The 20,230-nt window shown below is 39.9% G+C and overlaps 1 protein-coding gene across 2 annotated transcripts in view; it reads left to right on the forward strand.

The window, feature by feature from the left end:
• The window catches only part of TMEM108 (transmembrane protein 108), a 243,682-nt gene that overhangs the window by 88,639 nt on the left and 134,813 nt on the right, over positions 1–20,230 (forward strand). The gene's annotated exons all lie outside the window — the stretch shown is intronic.

A 20,230-nucleotide genomic window follows, 5' to 3' on the forward strand; every position in this document is an offset into this window, starting at 1 on the left:
TGCTGGTAACTGTGGGCAGTTATTAATAACATAAATGGACGATATGTAGACCCAAAAAAGCCTCAGGTTTCAAAAGCTGATGATAAATTTGGATCCTTGGGGCCTGTAAAATTCCAAATTTTATTATATGAAGTATCTGTTCTTATAGCTCTACAGGTTGTCTATTTTTAGCATGTGCTAATAGAAGACCTTCATGCTCACCTAAGGCATCTTTTTAATGTGCTTATTAATTGCTGTAGATTGAAGTAGACTTGAAACCTGTAGGTACTGTAGCAGCTAATCAGGAGAAAAAGTCTCTAAACTGAATGCCAGAAAATGTCTCTGACTGGAGATGCAAGTTGTGCCATTTTCTTTGTACAGTTTTAATGTTTCACTTTCAGGATTGCTATATAGTTTGTTTACAAAACCTGCTTAATTTTCCCTTTCCCCCCCCCCTACCAGTAAAAATAAATACTTACTGGCCTAAGCTGAAGGTAGTGGAGAGCTTGATAGATTTACTGGGCAGCTTTTGCCTGATGCCCAGACACATTGTCACTTATCCGAATGTTTCCTTTACTGAGTTGTTTTCAGGAAAGGTGCAAAACACAGATTTTAAAAAATCTACTTGAAACTAGTAGAAACACTTGAGAAATGCATGAACTGAACTTGTTTTAAAGTAAAATTTCCCATTTTCATGATGGTGTAGTTCTGCATGTCTGGGAAGTGGCTATGTGGGACTTCGTATTTTAACAATTCAAATCAGCACAAGTTTGCTACAAAGTAAATGCAAAACCATACCAGCTCTGTGTTACTCAGGAGCTCAAATTAGAGACCTGAGCAGTTGGAAAAAGAGGCAGCTGCAACTGGGCTTAGCTGGTCTCTGCTTTAACCCAGAGAGGCTGAAGAGAGGACATTCAGCTCAAGTCAGTGCAGCACTTGATTTCTCCATTTTCACCAGCCAGTGTTCAATGATAAGGGAACAACCCTGTGCAGTGCACTGCCATGGCTTCTATTCTGTATGGAAGTATGACTATCAGTGTTATCAATCTGCCATTTCCACAAGTGTGAGATAGCCAGTCTCCTTCTTTTGTGGAAGAGCTAAATTGAAGATATCCTTAGGTGGGGAATGTAACAGACTGTGGCACTGCATCCTGTAGATATGGAAGTGGGGGGAGGGGCTCCCTTGCATGCTGAAATAATAGAATGACATGTATAAAGTATTCAGAAAATGCAAGGATAAGCAATAGCAAATGCAACTTAAAAGGGAAAACACATTCAAACTCTTGAGTACTTGGGACATTCCAGTAATTTTTCACAGCTCTTATTAGGAAGGAATGTACATAGATCATAAAAAAACTCTAGGATCTGGTCTAGATAGCAGATACTTCTCTACCACATGTTGTGTAACCCCTGGTGTCCACACTCAGGTGTCTCAGTGGAATCTGTATTGCCACCAGTTATTGCCAGCTCCCCAAGTACAAATACCTGCTGGTCTGTGCTTTCTTGCTTGAACACCTTTACACAAGGTGTATGCAGCAGGGAGTGGGGAATGACAGCTTTGGTTCTGTGCATGTGAAGGGATTATGCTATTTCCTGTGCCACCTTGCCTGCTTTCATCATGTCCTTCTCTGGGATCACAGCTTCTGAGTTTGTGCTTCTTGGCACAGCAGGGAGTCCAGTCTTGGACAGGGCCTCTGGCTGTTGCGTGGCAAGTAATCCTTCCAAATAGGATTTGCATTCTTGCAGCAGCCGTTCTGGGGATGGAGGCTGAATACATGGAGGCAAATTGTGCTTACACAGACATAGCTCAAGCCCAGCCATTCAGAACACCAATCGATGACAGAGTTGCACACAAACTGAGTATCTGAAAAGAACTTGTACTAGTGGCTAAGAAAAATGTACAGGGTCAGAGTATTCTGCAGTGTCTTAGTTAACTGGATTTATTGGTGCTGCTTCACAGCAGAAATGTTGTTAGAGCCCCGGAGTTGCTTTGTTACTTTTTATTTGCCAAAGGCTGTTGTCTTTGCAGTGTTGCTGTGTGGAAATTTGAGCTTGCAACTCAGCTACCTCTGTGAACAGTCTTGGTCTTCACCTAAATCTCCATTGCTCTTTCAGTGCTGTGCACCCCCTGCTTTAAAGCACCTGAGATGATCTGCTATAGTGACTCACATATTGGTATAGTATATATAGTATAGTTTATATAGTATATGTTGTATAGTGATTCCTGATGGTGGCCTGCTGCTGCTGGATAGAATAAATAACTGAAGTTAATAGTGGCTTAAATCAAAGCCAGACTTTGAATTCCCAAGCTTTTAAATTGTGGTTTATTTGTGGGCATTATTCTTGATAGCCTTTTGGCCGTGTTTATCTGGTTTTAGCTGAGAAATGATTGAAACACCAAACAAAGCTTAGGAACTGAAGGAACAAATGACCTTCTGGTTTATACCAAACACAGATATTTCAATATTACAAGAAGCTATGTGACTTTCAGTTCATTTCATGAAAATGAAAGCCTGAAAACTTCTGCAAAGTCCAAGATTAGAAAAGTTAAAAATTGAATAAACATTTTCTTCAGATCATCCAAATATTATGTAGCCCTAGTTTTGTTACGGGTTTTTAGTTAGTTTGTTTCCTCTGTAGAACATAAGGATGTCTTTTTTCTCCATATTGAAGCATTGTAATTTTTAATTGAAATATTTATTTTTAAACTAAAGATAGATGAATCAAAATGAGTTCACTTTGCTACAAGTTTGAAGTCCAATGAAAGACTTCCTTATACTCAAATTTTAAAAAAAAATGACTTAGTTAATGACTTAGTCCTGTCTTTCTCCTTTATGGTGCACTGAGTTTTATGCTCCTATTACTCACTTTTCTAGTAGTGCTAAGGGACCTCACGCCTTGATGAGGCCTCAGTTGTTCTGCATACAGTGTTGGGCCCCACATAAATTGCAAATGCATCTTTCTGCAAAGAATATATGATCAAAGAGGCAAGAAAGATTAGATCGGTATGACCCAGGAGCATAGGGACAGTGAGACATTTTTCATCAGCATGGTAAGCAGTGCCTCCAGGAACCTGGAGGCAGCCATTTACATATAGAACTTTGTAGCCTTGAGGTGGTCATGTTTTAAGGTGGTGGAGAATCAAAGCGTTTAATCCATGGAAGTGAAGAGGGCTCTGAAGAATTGCACATTGTGTCACTATAGTACTCCCTCTATGCTGTTTTGATTTGAATAAGAGCAGTTTGATTTAAATCAGCTTGGAAAGGGGAGCATGTTCTTGGCGAGGGGGAAAGCCTTTTCCTTTTGGAAGTGAGTATGACATACAGTTTGCCTGTCCTACTGTGTAATTTGTCCTGACATTTGCTGGCACAGTAAGTTCTTACTAACTGCAGTGACACTTGCCCTGTGTGACATAATTCGGAACACTGTTTCATGATACTTCCACTTGAACTGAAAGCAGCCAAACTGTCTTTTCTCATTTCAACCCTCTTGATCCCTTGTCCCCAGTGATAAGTTCTGCATTGCAGTATTTCCTAGTGGTGCCTAAAGTAAAAAGATGAGATAGCAGCTAGCAACCCCAGGTTTTTCCCTTGTTGCTACTCAAGAGCATGCTAGAAGTCATTGATCCTTTATGAGCTAAATCCTGAAGGAGTTAGCTTCACAAGTCAGCCCTCACAAAGCAGACATTAAGATACAGAAGTAACAACAGAGCCATCTGATCATCAGGTATGTTTGTTCTTGCCTCTATTACTACTAACACTGGTTACTAGTCACAGAGTATTATATTCAAAACCCATCAAAAGGAAGAGGGTATCAACAAAGATCATAGTCTAAACACGCAAAAAGCATTTTTTTAGTTTTGATGGGGAATTGTTTCAACTTTGTTTTCAATTTGTTTCTAAAAGGAAAATATTCAGTATCCTTTAGTAAAGAATACCTAAACACTTCTTGCTGCTTATTCATCTATTCAAGTAGCATGTGAGATGTAGCAGTTATTTCTTGATGATTTGATGGAAAATAAAGGTTTTTTGATAGCATTTTGTTCATGTTGATGACACTGAGTGTATATAGTTCACTCCACTTGGTGATCTGGCTCTGACTAGTTTGGTTACTATTTCTAACAGTAAATGATAGTGTATCTTTCAGACTGGTAGGAGACAGCAGGGATGAAAAGTCATTGGGGTATAGTTAAATGTTGTCAAGTGTGGTGGGGAATTCACTAGTAAGTGGAGAAAGTTTGGGGTTATGGTCTCTTGCACAGTATACGGTAAAGAAAATAAACTGGTATACTGTGTAAAATTAGACTGTGAAGTCTCATAAAAAGTTAAACTTACTATGAGACTGGTTTAAGGACGTCCATCAGTACTGGCAGAAAGAAAGAAGCAGGAACTTGGCTGTGCAGGATGTCATAGTGCTTCCTCTGGTTTCTCAGCAAGCATAGAAATTAAAGCTGTAAGACTTTTAGGTATTTAATTATTTAGCCTCAGTTTCCTTACTATCCATAATGAGCCATAGTTTTGTATCACTTCTGTGGGGTGGGGAAATGCCCTTATCCCACACCCCCATACAGATGGCCTGAGATTAGCCCAGGATCATGCAAAGCAGAGAACTAAATTCCACTTCTAAAACTAAGCAACACCTGGCTATACTCTTACATCCGTGGGCTGATCTTTCTGCAGAATGAGTGGGCCATACCATACCTGTCCTCAGACTCAGGATCAGTCTGTTAAGTTTCAGCTGTGCATTTCTAGGTCAGATTTAAAGTGAGTAAGAAGGTCACACTTCAACTCTTTGCTCTTCAGGAAGAGAACTGAAAATAGTAAATGGAGTACAGAGAGCTACAGAAATTCAAGAGAGACTCAGTTTTCAAGAAGCAGGCCACGCTGAACTTTTAAACTCTAATCTGTTTGCAAAGGTGAAATTGCAGATGAGATAGCATCACTTCATGGTAAAGAGGTCACTATAAATGAAGATTCTCATACAAGAAATTAAGTCAGTATAGAAAATCTATACAAGGTGACTTGTGTATTTGTTTTTGTATCTGTGCTATTAATTGCATGTTAGATTACTAGAAGTGAATTTTTAAAGTTCTATTTGTGATATAACCTTTTCTTTTTTGTTTCTGTTTTCCTCTTGTTTTTTATTCCTCCTTACATGCTTGTGGTGATTGCTTAAATTTAGTTAGATGTTAAACTACTTAAAAAGCCTTTGCAAAAACAAAGTAACATTCTTTTAAAAAATCTGTCTTACGGCATTTAGCATGCCAACAGCAGTGCTAAGGAAACAAGGGAATGCCTGCAAGTAGGAAGGCAGAAGCACGTCAAGGGAAGTTTTACAAATGAAAGCCAGCATCCTCTTTTGCAACTAGTTGGGGATGATTATGGCTATGAAAAGCTTGCTGACTGCCGAGTTGTCAGAATCAAAATGCTTAAAAAGTCGGGAAAGATTTTGATTTCTAAACATCCTGTAAAAGCTCATTTTCATGCATTTCAGTGTGGGATTCAAAGTTAAACTGTTGGCTTCTTTCTGAATGTGTACAGGCATGGGAAACTGATATATATGATCTACTATGTCAGGAGAAGGCGCAGTGGTGGTTTTTTTTGCTAGAAAGTGAGAAGGAAGATGATCTGAACATGGTCTTACGTGCAGGATCTGATTAGGGTTTTTTTGCATGGCTAATTTCCTAATTACCCACCTTAAGTCTTTCCTTTGGTTGAATGGAGCTTGACTTTGGGAATTAAATGAGAGGTTGGAAATATATGTGCAGCTGCTGAAACTCTGGATTTTTAAAAATGCAGACTGCTGGTGTTATACAACTTTAGTCTTGTTTGAACAACATGATCAGCAGGCAGCATTGTCTGGGCATCCTAGTGAACTACCAAATAAGTATTTAATTCCCTAAATCCTCTATTGTGGTTGTCTTTTGTATGCATCAATGTCATAACTCATGTTCTCTTTTATAGCTATTCAAAGAAAAGGTTGGTTGGTTGGTGCTTTTTATAAAGTTATGTTCTTTGTCCTAATCCTTCTTTTGGAATACTATGAAGAATTGTACTTCTTGCTCATTTAGCTGCATCCACTGCTGACTTTCCTTGCTTGGCTTAGTCAGATTTTGGAGGCAGGATATATTGTTTATAAATGTTAGGTAGTTCAGCTGCTCTGCCTTTTATTCTGAATCTTTTTTAATTTTCCACACCGTTGTCCAGAAGAGACTTTCAAAGCTAATAACAACTTCAGAGAGTCACCTTGTTTTGTTCTTTCTGATTTCATCTTATTAACTGTTCATGCTTTATCTTATAGATAAAGGCAACTCCAAAAACAGTGCATGTAAAGTCTTATTCTCAGAGTTTTTCTTTAAATTGAAAGATGTTTTCCCTATCACAGTAAAGATACTAATTTGCAATTGTTTCATTCTCTTTTGAAATGTCATATTCATGCCCTTGAGAATAATTTCTCTTAACATGATGTCTTAGGCAGACAATGTTTATTTTATTCTCGATGACACACCTAATAGCTTTCAGAATGGAAGCTGTCAGGTACCAATTGGCAGGAACCACCACCACACTTTTATTTTGCACTTTCTTTGGCAATTTAATAATACTGTACTCTTCAGTTTTCTGCTTCTCAGTAGTAGTTTGCATCTTTCTTCATCTTTCATTTATGGCTTGCCTTGATTTTCCCCTTTTGGAAGATGTGACTTCCTTCCTTCCTTCCTTCCTTCCTTCCTTCCTTCCTTCCTTCCTTCCTTCCTTCCTTCCTTCCTTCCTTCCTTCCTTCCTTCCTTCCTTCCTTCCTTCCTTCCTTCCTTCCTTCCTTCCTTCCTTCCTTCCTTCCTTCCTTCCTTCCTTCCTTCCTTCCTTCCTTCCTTCCTTCCTTCCTTCCTTCCTTCCTTCCTTCCTTCCTTCCTTCCTTCCTTCCTTCCTTCCTTCCTTCCTTCCTTCCTTCCTCTCTCCCTCCCTCCCTCCCTCCCTCCCCCTCTCTCCCTTCCTTCCTTCCTGCCACCCTCCCTCCCGCCCTCCCCCCACCTTAGGCTGTTGAAATTCTTCTTTCATCTTCCCACACCTTTCAAGGTTAATTTTAGTTGTCTGCTTATGGGTGATCAATCTGTTTTTATCCAGCTTTACACTAAGTGGAATCTTCTTTGTGTTTCCCTCCTGGGACTGTCTCATCCCTTGAACTTTTGCTCTGTGCGAAAGTAGAAATATTCTGTTTCTCAATCACAAAAATATCAAACACATTTTCATGCTACTAGGTAGCATTTTTGTGTCTTACCTAAATGCATATCACATAGATTTACATGGTGTCTCTTAATCTAATGCTAACATTGTTATAGTCCTGTGCTAAACTTACTAGGCATGGCTAACATCATGTCTGTCTCTTGCAGCATCAAATATATGTGTATATGTATATGAAACCATGCTTTCTGCTCTTCACACACTTGTATAAAACTTCTCAGTGACTTTCAGCTGGTATCTGCTGAGTCTCCAGTCTTGTTCCATCCAGAATCTTTTCTAATTTAATGTTGCTGCTCTCATGATTCAAGTTGCAGAACACCCAACTTCCAGACTTGAAAGACCGAAGGAAATCTGGGATTTGTTAAAAAAATTTTGGCAAGAAGTGGAGGTGGTAATTTTCAACAACACAGCTAGAAATAGGTTGAGAAAACTTAATGCCTGATTTCTCTGAGATGTAACTGGTACCATGTATTTTAAAGTAAGCTCAGAAATAAAAGACTGACATTCATAGGCAGGTGAGAGCAGTTCTAATGAAACAGCAGTCCTTTCTCTCTTCACATAAGCTGCTGGTGGCACAGGAGTGCTATGATTTTCTCCTGCATAGGTACAAAAGGCACAGAAAAGTAATGTAATTTAACCTGTAAGGGAAATATTTCTTAAAAATTTCCCTAGTGTTGGCTTTCAAGTATCAAGACTGTCTAGACTGATCAGTAGATCTGTTCAGGCATAGAAGAAGCCATTCTGCAGATCTTTCCCTGCAAAACTGCACAAAATTTCAAACTACCTCAGATATCAGAGGCACCATCTAATCTGAGGCATGCATCTTGTTTCAGTGGAGCAAAAAGGAAATAATTGGCTACTTTTCCAAATGTGTGTTTAGTTTTTAAGAACTATAGGGTACAGAGTACCAGCAGGGCTCCCTAAGAATTAGGTTTGGATAGATTGCTACCAGCAGTGACTTTTTAAAAGGAAAGGTGATTTTAGATATCAGCAACTAATAGTAAAAACCAGTCTAGCACTCGGTCTGATAGCAGAGCCGTTGGAGGCGGGAGCTTGGGAGAGAGAGTCGGGGAAGGTGTTGAGGGGGTGGGGAGATAATTTTCACACTCTGCACGAGTAACATAAGCTCTGTGTTTAATCTAATATCCTGAAATCTGACATGGATAGCTATCCTCAGGGAATATTCACAGACTAATTTTAAGTTCTTATTTGATGAGAGGAGAACTCACTAAAACATTGCAGGAAGGGTAGCTGTGAAAATTTTTCCACACATTTATTTTCAGTGCTTCTTATCTCCACTTTAACCGTATGTCCTACTGAATTGCCTTCATTTTCCGTCTGATATAGAACACATTAGTGGATTATGACAAATACTCAGACCTGTTGCAGCAATGAGATAATTCACTATTTTTCTTCAAACTTCCAGTAATATTGTTCAGTGGCTATGGCACACAACCTTGCAGTCATGGAATGACCTGTCCTCAGGCTTTCCGAGTGTTTTGTGTGCAATAATTAAACTTTACAATACCCTTCCGAGGCAGCATCTCACCTGTGTTAGGCAGTGCTCTGTGAGTAGTTACATTGTATCTATTGTAACCGTTTATGAGTGGAAGTATGGTGTTGGGTAAATCATAGAAGCTGACCCCATCACGTACTGTATTTCCTGCTCCCCAGGTCTTAGCGCTATGATAACAGGAATGACAAAAATAGAAACTAGGAGTCTTAACTCCTGGGAGACTGATTTCATCATTGGGCAGTGTCTCTTCCCTTAGGACCTTCTGTGTATTTGCTTTAACCCACCTTCTTTCTACCTTTGTTGCAAAGAACTAGTCAGACTCTAAATAAAATTTTAAATTAAATTAGTTGCAATAATACTTCTCTTTCATAGTGGGTTTGCATTGTCTTTCTTTTTAAGTTAGACATACTAGGAATTATACTGAATTACCTGTTGTGGAATCAATACTGCATGAAAATTGGCAACATTCAAGCACCTTATTGGAATAGAATGCCCTTACTGATGTTGCAAGGCAATTTAGTTCTGTTAGTTTTGTTTGGTGAAAATCAACCAAAACACTACACCATTTTTTTGTTTCCCTCATCCCTGTGTCACAACCCTCAATTTTTTGTGTAGATGTTAAAAGCTAATATTCTCATCTTTAGAGAACCTGCACAACTTCACTGTGTTACGTTTGGATTATCATGTGAGGTGTAATAAATTTTTTTTATACCGTATAATAGTTTTTGCAGTCTAAATTCAAAAAAACTTGCAAAATGTGATCACCCAAGGACTGTTAAAGCTGATTTTTTATCACTGGAGCCTACAAGTTGTAGCTGGCAGCTGGGTATACATGTAACTAGGTAAAGGTCAGAAGTAATCCACCTCTTTGCATTCTGGCACTGCAGACCCATTCTAAAAACAGTAACTAGCTGCAGATCTGTTCAGATCTCCCTCCTGGCATACACAATGTGATGAGAAAAAGAGCTAATGAAAGCTTACTTTTCTGTTTTGAGAGGGCTTGCCCAACTCCTTTTACTAAGGATCAGGCTGCCCACTGTTTTGCTTTGACATCACCACCATCCAAAATAACGTGCTGACTACTCCATAATAACACACTGACCACAAATCCTGGTCAGGAACAGTAACAGTAGCTGATACCATAGTGCTGCATGGGAAGGGCAGGAACTGTTGCAGAGACAGGTTCTGTGCTCGTTTGTTCACTGGTTTCTGGGACCAGTCCCATGGCTGAATTTATTTGCTCTGTCTCCTTCTGCTTTTTGAACTTTGATCTATTTATTTATTTATTTTTAAGTTGTTACTTGGTTTTGTTTGATTTGAAGGGCTTTTTAAATTTTGGTTTAGTTTGTTTTTTTAACTTGCTATTGGAGATACCACCTCAAGGGAATCCATAGGAGCATTTTCTCACATTTATGCAGCATTTTCTACTGTGAGGATAATCAAGTCCCTGCTTAGTATGACGCAGTCTTTAGTAATTTATGCTTCTATCTTGGCTGCAGACTACAGACTACATCATACATATTTTTGGAAAAGCACAGGAGATCTCTTACTGAAATTAAAAGTTAACTTTCTATTGACTTAATGCTTGAAATTATTTTTGGTGGTTTTGTGCAGTTGTTTGGAAGGATTTGGACAGGACTGATCACAGGAGAATGTTGAAGATTTAATAGCAATAAAATAGGGTTAATTAGAATCTGTGGGGTCCTGCAATGACCCTAGAGATCACTGAAGTAGGCATGACTTTTGTTGAACGTGATACTGGTTTCCTGTCTCCAAAACAGTTACATCCCAAAGTGTGGATAAAGTTGTTGGAGAATGTGCTTCTCCAGAAGGTGTCATTCATCAAGATAAAGCAGGCCTATTTTTTGTTTGTTTCTGTTTTAGAATTATTTGAATAAACATGAATCGGTTACTCTCTCTCCTGTTGACTCATGAGTCAGCATGAGAAATTTTGATCCTATGCTATTAATGATCACACTTTAAGTTGCAATGTTTTTCTGCAGTGCTTTTAGTTGGACTTCTCTCAGAGCTTATATTATTTTTGTTATTTTATGTACTACAGCATTGTTTAGCACATTTGAAAATTATGTTTTGCTCAAACTCAGAATTTCTTCTGTCATTTTGCACTAAAAGAGTGTTGTGTTACCATATTTTTATAATCTTCTGAAAAGCACCATCACTTGACTCCAGCATAATTTCTGTTTATTTAAAAGGCTGATGCTTTATAGTTTACTTCAGATCAGAAAAAATTAATGAACATTCCAGGAACATCAGGGATGATGATGAGTGTTAGCTAGTCATCTCCACAGCTTTTCTCCTTACTCCTTTTCCTTCATAGGTGTCCCAGTTTAAAGGGACAGTATTACCAGGAAAAGGAAATTCAGGAACTCTCAGGCACAAAAAAGGTATAGGTTGGGAATAACAGTTCTTTACTGATACATTTATAAGACAAACAAAAACAGCATCAGCTATATGAAAGAAAAAAAAACAGTGACAGAACAGAACAGAATTCAGTCCCAGTCCCTTTTTTCAGTCACCGATGGCTCTCCGATGGAGCAGGGCAGGCAGCCTCTCAGTCGCGGCTGCTGCAGGGGCAGGGGGGTGAGGTGGCCGCACCGCCCCAGGTGGAAGAAAAGGTGAGGAAGGAACTCTGCTCACCGTGGGCGTCCCAGTTCCCAGTTGTTCAGAGGAAGCAGGAAGCTTTAGCAGTCCAAATCCAAGAAGCCTGATCCCAACAGGAGAAAAGGAACCTCTCTCCTCCAGTTCGGCCAGCGAGCTGTGAGAGTTCTCCTACCCCCAGTGTCCTCTTACTTGCCGAAAAACAAAAGCAGGGCTCCACCTTTCCCTAATGGAGCCATCAGGTTGCTTCAATCATTCCTTTGTCTCCAGCTCTTAACGGCTAATAGGAGAGCCATCCCGGCTAGCTTAACATAATAATGGGAAAAATTTCTAAACCTCGCCAACCCACAACAATAGGAATTAAAAATTCAACTATTAATATTTTTATTGTTCTTTAATCAATGAATTTAAAATGTAATAATAGGTAACTGAGAGTGCCATAGAAGTCTAATGAGATTACAAATTACAGTAATTTCACAATTACAAGCCGCACCATTTTGACTAAAATTTTGCTCCCACCCCAGAAATGTGGCTTACACTCAGGAGCGGCTAATATGTGAAAAATTTTCTGAAGTTTCCAGCCCCAGAAGTGCAGCCGAGGTGCCGAGCTGAGCACCTGCCAGTAAAACCCGGAATTGCGTGATTGTTACAAATTGGTGACTCTGTTGCATGGCGGGTGGAGGCAGGCTCTATGCTGGCGGGGGAGGCGGGGAGATCCCTCCTTCAGGCAGGGCAGCCTGGGGGAGAGGCAGAGGGCTCTGTGCTGCCATCCCCGCGGCTTGGGGGCAGAGGGGGGGCTCCGGCTCCCTCCTGCCAGCCCCCCCCTCTCTCCCCCTGGGGGGAGATGGGAGGCTTCTGCCGCCGCTGCAGGAGCAGGCAGGCTCTGTCCCTGCATGCCGCTGTGGGAGCGGGGGGGCTCCTTCCCCTCCTGCCGCTGCAGCGGTGGGTGCCAGCGGGCTCCGTCCCTGCCTGTCACTGCGCGGCAGTGCCGGGCCGGGGCAAGTGAGCCCCGCAGCAGTGGCGGCTGTCCCCAAGCAGTCCCGCTGAGTGGCAGTGCCAAGCTGGGCCACCTGGCCTCATTGGCAACCCTGAGCGGGCCGAGCCCGCAGGGTCCGAGCCGAGCCAGTAAATCCTGCGATCTCGCGATTCTGTTGCTAATTGGCAACTTTGTTGCACGCGGGTCCTCGCTGTGAACGACAGAGCAGCTTATAATCAGGTGCGGCTTATGTATGGACAAAGAACTAAATGTTGCCGACACCCGGAGATGCAGCTTATAGTCAGTGCGGCTTGTGATCGTGAAATTACTGTACCTTAAAAACTGGGCAACTTTCTGTACTCATTCTTGATTCTGGACCATGTACTTTCAAGGGTATGTACGTAAACCACTGTCTTCTCAAATGTTCTCTCCCAGTTATTACTAAAGATTGCTGTTTAGTAAGAACAGGAATATAGACTCAGGTTTCAAAATAATTTATCTATTCTGATCTGTGAAATAAAATACCAGTAGTTTAATGTATTTTTCAAAATCAATAATTACAGCATTCACATAATTCAACTGCAGATGATGAAAAAGATCACAGATAACTCAATTCAATGCTGTGCCAAAGTAGGATTGTTCCCGGTGTCATGTTTTCCATTGCATTGCCCAGTACATTTTTGGTAACTTGAAGGACAAATTGCCCATAATTTACTCCTCCTGTCTAGGTAAGGTTGAAGTTTGAAAATGAGTTTTGTTGAGAGACTTTGTTGGAGTCAGAAGTTCATCAATGTAGAATGACATTTGCTGAGGTGAATCCATGTCTTTTGTGTAATAATGGAGCAGTTTATAAACCTTAATGACTGGATGGTGAAACTGGGGGAGAAAATGTGACCCCTTGACTTCTGCTAAGTCTGAAAAGGTAGAGGTGTTGCTTCTTGAAGGTCTTCTCAGGTGGTTTATTAAGTGATTGGTTTATGGAATTTGCAGTAAACATTGGGCTTTGTAGTCCAACCTCCTGGGAGATTTCAATGGGTAGGTAGGTTTCCTGGTTAGCCAGGAAAAGTTGTGGATTCATCCCCTCATTATTTCTTAAACAGAATTACTAAACTTATAATCTAGAGAGAGAGGCTGATCTGTCATATGAGTCTTCTCCCATTTCCTAACTCCTTAGCTAAACCTTTAGTTGTGTTTAAAACATTACTTTAAAAATGTTTCCTTTACTTTTTGCAAAATTACACTCAGTTTCTTCCAGAAAAAATTTCCAGTGTGAAGGTGTTTCAAGTGAGCCCTTTATTAAAGCAGAAAGTTTTTGCACTCCTTTCTTGTATTTGATAGAGGAAAACATTGAAGAAGTTACACAACTTGAACCTCTGTGGCCTGTGTTGTCACTTAAACTAGCTACCGTAAGTGATGACTGAAGGATATATAGTCCAGCATTTATCTTGCTTGATTAGCAGGTTCATTCACTGAATTTTGTTCTTCCTGACACTAACAAAGTGAGGCTGCTTGCCCAGCCTTCTCAGTTCTGGCCAGCTAATTATCTCTGTATGTGATGCAAACAAACCAAAGAAGGTAAATGGTTTAGACTTGGTTTTGAAAAGATATGTTAGATATTCATTCTAATTTTTTCTCATCGTTAAGGAATTGTGCTGACAAAAGCACTTTGCTCCTGAAATAAGAGGAATGGAAGGAGAGAGCAAGGCAACATTAATAAGACAGAGAGATGTACATGTGGCTTGGCAAATTGAGCAAGTGGAGGAGGTGGGGTCAGGGTTCCTGACTTCACAGCTGATAGACTAATTTTCTCAGTTTAACTGATTTACTCTGTGACACAGAGTACCTTGGCTCTTCAGTACACCCATCCATAAGAAGGTTATGTTACCTGATTTAATAAAGGGTTCTTCAGATATTTTGTAAAATGCTTTGGGAAAGTTGAATGAGAAGATTTATAGCTAGATAAGTACAACAGTAGAAATAAATATAGATATGCATCTTAGCCTACTGCAGTTACAAAGCACAGCATTACTGCCATCAGTGGAAAGGACTGAAAGAAATCCCCTGGAAGCTGTTAAGTAATTCCTTGAATCTTTTCATACATGTATAAGATGTTACTTTTGTTTAGCAACAAATGTGGGGTGATGTGCAACTTAGTGCATGGATAGAAGCAGAAATGTGGGGAGAAAGGATGATTTGTTGAGGCTTTGTGATTCCTTTGTAACTTAACTTTCATTAACATTAAACTTTAATTTTTGGTCATTAGAATCAAAATTCATTCTTTCTCTCTTCTAGAGCCCTAGCTGTTTACTTGGTGTTAAGTCACTGGATTTTAAATGAGAGAATTTAAATACCCAAGAATTACATCCTAAGGAGAAATAAAAAGGCTTCTTCAAGTGTGCTTTTCTTGAAGACAAGGTACTGCGTAGATTGTTCCCTGGTCAACTTCCGAATGGCAATTTGTGATGATTATAGCAGCTCTTCTCTGATCACTTGCTTCTCCTATGGCTCATCAGTTCCATTTGCAAATCACTCAGGTTTTAAACCATTTAACAACACTGTCTTAAAAACTATTTGAAACCGTAGTGATCTACCAAAAATAACATGGGCCTGTTCTACAACACTGTAGGATTTATTCCCCTTGCTTTTTATCTTCCATGACTTTTTCCTTTAGATTCCTCTTCCTCTTTCTTCAGTTTCAGCTGTCTTTTTCTTAGTGTTCTGATGGAGTAGAAACCAGGAAGGAAGAGCTCCCTGAAAGCATTTTTGCTACACCACTGAGAGAGAAGCCTATTGGTGTGTGTCAGCAGGGATGCAGGCAAGAGGTAACAGATGGCATGAAAGGAAAGGTAAGAAGCCATGAAGGGAACAGTATCTGTCAAAGAAGAGTGCAGTGGGGAGGGAAGGGAGACAGTTGAGGACCTAAGGCAAAGGTGGTCAGAGCTTGAAAGTGGACAAATACCATTCTTCCCAGACAGAGCCCTCTCTGGGATGCATGGCCCATGGTGACTTGCTGACTACTGGGGAAAAAGCTTTGACCTCTTCACACTGAGCTGAAAGACCGTGGTTTTTTAGATCAAAAGACAAACAGGCCTCTCAAGTACTTTGATTCATGTTTCTTATCTAAAGTCTCCTGTGCCATTAGTACATGGGTACAAATGAAGAAATTCTTTACTTCGTGAGGTACTCTGGAACAGGTTGCTTAGGGAGGTTATTTGTTCAAGGCTGGGTTAGATAAGGCCATGAGCAGCCTGGGAGGTGTCCCTGCCCGTTTTGGGACTAGATATCTTTAAGGTCCCTTCCAATCCCTTAACATTCTGTGATTCTACAGTTAAGTCATGCAGTAAGGGAAGAAGCTACAGGGCTGCAGTTGGGAGGTGTTTATTTTGCCTAACCAGTATGGCAGCATGAAGATTAATAAGTGTGGCCAGCATGCCCATGGTCATTCAGGCCCTGAGCACAGCTAGCTACATGCAGCTCAGCTCTGTATAATCAAGCACTTTTTTAGTTGTTAGATGAAAGCCACATGTAAAATGTGAGCTTGGTGTAGTATCTGTAGATTGCTAACTCCTGAAGTGTCTGGGAATTGTCAAATCCAAGACAGTGACCCTCTGAGTGGTCTAATAGCATTGGTGATTGATTTCCAGCACCCAGGGTGCAATAGGCCGGCTTTCTCTGAAGGATATAGAAGAGGGTGGAAAGCTGATATTATAATGATAATGAAAGGTCAGAGATGGGCAGTGAGGATGCAAAGTGAGTCACATTGATCATAATATTCTTGACAACCCAAAGTGTTTTGGGTTGACTTTACTCCTCTTTCAGGAATTGAGAGAATATTTTGAACAAATTTTACTTTTGAATGTCTGAACTTTGATTCTGAGGAGCTCAGTTGGAAAACTGAACAGGGATAGATTGCAAGTCTTCCACAGAACTGCTTCAGTTTTTTTCAGAACTCTCTGCACAAGGAGAACAAGATTATTGGGACTTAATTCCACGAGGATCAGCTGTGAAACAAGCCTAAAAAGAGGCACTTTTCTGCTGACTGCACAAGGAATGACACTTGCCAATGCCATTACATGAATGTCATCTTAATGCCCATTTGCAGCAATGCTGTAAACAAACTTATACCATGGTTTATTTCTCACTAATTAAAATCTTATTTAAGAATGAGTAACTTGTACACCAGAATGCTTTATTTATTTATTTCAAATCACAAAGGCAGGCATTTCATACTGAGGTCTGCTGCCTCTGCAGTGCAACTTATTATCCCAAAACTGATCTGGAGTTGCTTCTCTCTGTTCAAGCATCTGTGACGTTAATGGTACTGCATTTTATAATTGGTACTTGATAGTTTGAGTGGATAATCAGCTAAGACATAAATGGAGCTTACCAGGAAACAAGTAAGAATTTAGGATAATATAGACTGAGTAGACACTGTGTTATGCCAGTCTCATGCTAAGATAATTCTACTGAGTTGAAGTTGTCCAAATAATGCTGTAAGATGCACAGTGGTCAGGCAGGCCCCCCTTCACATATGCTTATTAACTGCCTACCTTTGAGCAGGCACTGTCTAAAAGGTAGTAAGGTCTTTTTAGTGAGAAAGATTATATGCTCCTTGAGTCTAGGATCATAGACATTGCCTTCTTGTGATCTTTGCTACTTCCTTCACAGAAGAGTTTGCAAAACAGTTAATAACATCTCAAAGCAGTCATCATTTCAAATACTTTTCTCCTGTTATCTAGGCTCTTTATTTTAGAGTAAAACGTAAAGGGAGAAGTATATTGTCCAGCATTACATAAGCCTGGTGGCTTCTAGCGTTCATTGGGAATGCTTGTGTGCTGCTAAACTAGCTGTTAATGCTCTGTGGAGGAGGGAACTGAGTGCATTTTTCTGGTGGACAAGCATAAAACTGGCAGCACACAATTTGTACAGGCTCTCAAATTAGGGCCCAAGCAGTGGATGGAGCCACGTGGTCCACTTGAGCTGTTAGGTAAAGGTGAACAAAGAAAGCTTTATATTACCATTAGTACAAGGCTTCATGAGAACTAATTTATTTTGTGTCACAAAAGATATCAGCCTTATTGTCTGGGTATGAAAGGGAGGTGACACAGATCCTGGTGTGGAAGATGTTTTTGCTGGGTATAGTAGCACAGGAAGGAGACCATTATTTGTAGCACAGGAAGGAGACCACTCACTCTTTTGTCCAAGGGCTCTTTCTGGCCCTGATTCCCATGGTCTGGGGATGGAGAGAAAATGGAGAGAGTTCAGTGATGATAATTATAAGTTGTTTTTTTTTCTAGAGTGTGCTTCCTTGACACCTGGAAGTAGTTCTACTAAGAAAATTGACCTGTCAGTATCTTGTGCTTCTCTGGGACTCACATAACTGAATCATTTGGATCCGTTTCTCAGATTCCTCTGTACTTATTAGGCTCATAAAATCCATGCACTCTGATGAGCAGTTAATTCTCACTCCAAAAGTGCTGGCTAATCCCCAAGTGCCTGTTTGGCATGCCCTTGACAACTTCAATGTCACAGGAGCAGCAGCTGGAGCTGTGTGTTCAGTGGCCATGTGATGGTTGGTTGGGGTGTGTTAGACATATGCTGTGTGTTCGGGGCTATTTAAGGGATTAATTTACATGAGCCATACAACTGTACTGAAGCTAGAGGTCTTCAGTCTGTGCTCATTACTCTGTTATGCTTAAGCACAGCAAACTATTCATCTTATGCCCAGTTTATTTTTCCTCCCAAAAATTCACCAAGGGAGAAAAAAACCCCATGAAAATAATGGAACAGCTTCCATGACTGGTTGGAAGTGAAAGAATGAATTAATTTCCCTAACTTTCCTATTCTAGACTCTGTCTGGCTGAAGCCAGCTGCCCAGTCTGTCTGGTTCATAGATCTGAGTGAGCCACAGTACTGAGGAAAGGCAGTGGAATGGGTGGGAGGAGAGATTTCTGTGTATTAAGGTAGAGGGGAGAGAAAATTGCTGTTTAGGAAACAGGCTACCAGTGAAATGATTGCTTTTTTAAACAATTTGGTAGAATGGCTGCTTTTTGAGCTAGTAGTCCCAAATTTCTTCTTTAGTTACTGACTATATATTGGGTTATAGGTGTTTAAAACAGACTTTCTTTTTCATAAAGGCAGTTTTTTATTTCCTGTACAATAAGGGTCATTTTACTGTGTCTTCCAAGCATAGGAAGCTTTACTTTTTTTGCTTTCTTTGAAGTTAATAGATTTACTTTTTTGTTCTTAGGCTGGGAATTTTAAAATTATTACTCTGTTTGTAGAAGTATGGCAAAAGTCCTGAAAACTGTTGTCCAAAAGGAACTGGCCTCTGAAGTTTTGCTTTGATGCCAAAAGAATTTCTGTAAAGGAAGTGAAAATTCTGGTCTCTTTGTCACTGAGAAAAGAGCTGAATTGATTTCACTAGAATCTGGTAATACTGGCATCATGCTTAACCACTGCAAAAAGACACTTCACATTATTGTCTGTCTTCTTATTAGCAGTACAGTACCATTTCCATCAAGGTTACACAATTCTGAAATGTGCTAATAAATATCAAATGGTAACTGTGCCGGTGGATCAGCATGGGTCTGGGTCAGGAAGACTTGAGATTCCAATTTTTGTTCATTTTTTGAGGTACCAGCTGTCCATTGACCTGTCCTTCTATCAAGCTGCTATTGCTGAGCTATACATTAACTTTCTAATAGATAACTTTTTCATTTCCTCCATATATTTCTGTAATGCTTGTTTTATTTGTTTATGCATATATTTATTCATTTATCATACATCCAGCAAGACGAATCTGTATGAAGAGCTGACTGTAATTCAGCCAAGTCATCACAGCAGATTTTTCCAAGGAGAATTGGAAAATCCCACTATGATAGTCACAGCCCAGCTGCACACCTTAAAACTTACCGCAGCTCAGAACAAGTCAGTTGTACAATTTAAACAATAAAGTGGTCTCTAATGTTCTTATTGCAACCAAACAGACACACAATGAACATGGCCCTGCCAGTGTTGACTGACATAAAACATTAGGAAATGTCATATTTCATGGTGCAGTTAAATACCCAGCAGCCCTATCTCAGCATGGATGTCACATTTATATTGCAACAGTGCTTTATGATGACCATGATTTTTATTGATGACCCTTGCTACCCATACAAAACATGTTTTCTTCTAGCAACTGTGTTATCAAACACTCCATCACCCCTCTTTTTCCTCCTTTCCTACTCCACATCCACAGCAACTTTTCACAGCAGATGAATTCAGGCATTTCACCTGTTTAGCTGCTTAAAAAAAAAATCACTCTTAGGTTATAACTGAAAGATGAAATTATAACATTTCTTACAATTCCCCTCACAGAAGTAGGATCGAACTTTGTGGGAAGGAAATGGCTTACCAAAATCTTAAATAGAAAGAAAAATTAATCCATCTCCTACTAAATATGCTGATTTGTGTGATTTGATAATGAACTGAATACAAATCTATATAAATACAAATACAAAGTTAAACTTATGGTTAAACAGCCATTTCCACTATGGTCAGCCAAAGACAGTGTTAAAGGAAGGAAGTTTGTTTAAATTCAGAGAAGCCAAATCAACTCTCAATCAGTAGGAATAGGAGTTTTTTGATTATTTTGGCAGCTTTTATATCCTTATTCCTACAAAGCTGGAAATACTATGTGAATAGCATCCCTCTGGGGAAATAAAAAAAAAAAAGTTGTATTTTATTTGCAGCCTGTCAGGAATGGAGAAATCTAAAAGCTGGTTAAAATTAAAACCAAAGAAAATTGCTTGGATTGGGCTGCTGCCTGAAAAAAACTTGCTCCGAATGCTGGACTATGTATTAGTTCATGTTAAAAATGCCCCCATTGTTCAAACTGTGTCTTAGCTAGTAGATTGA

Source organism: Catharus ustulatus, chromosome 1 (genome assembly GCF_009819885.2).
Source record: "Catharus ustulatus isolate bCatUst1 chromosome 1, bCatUst1.pri.v2, whole genome shotgun sequence".
NCBI lineage: Eukaryota > Metazoa > Chordata > Aves > Passeriformes > Turdidae > Catharus > Catharus ustulatus.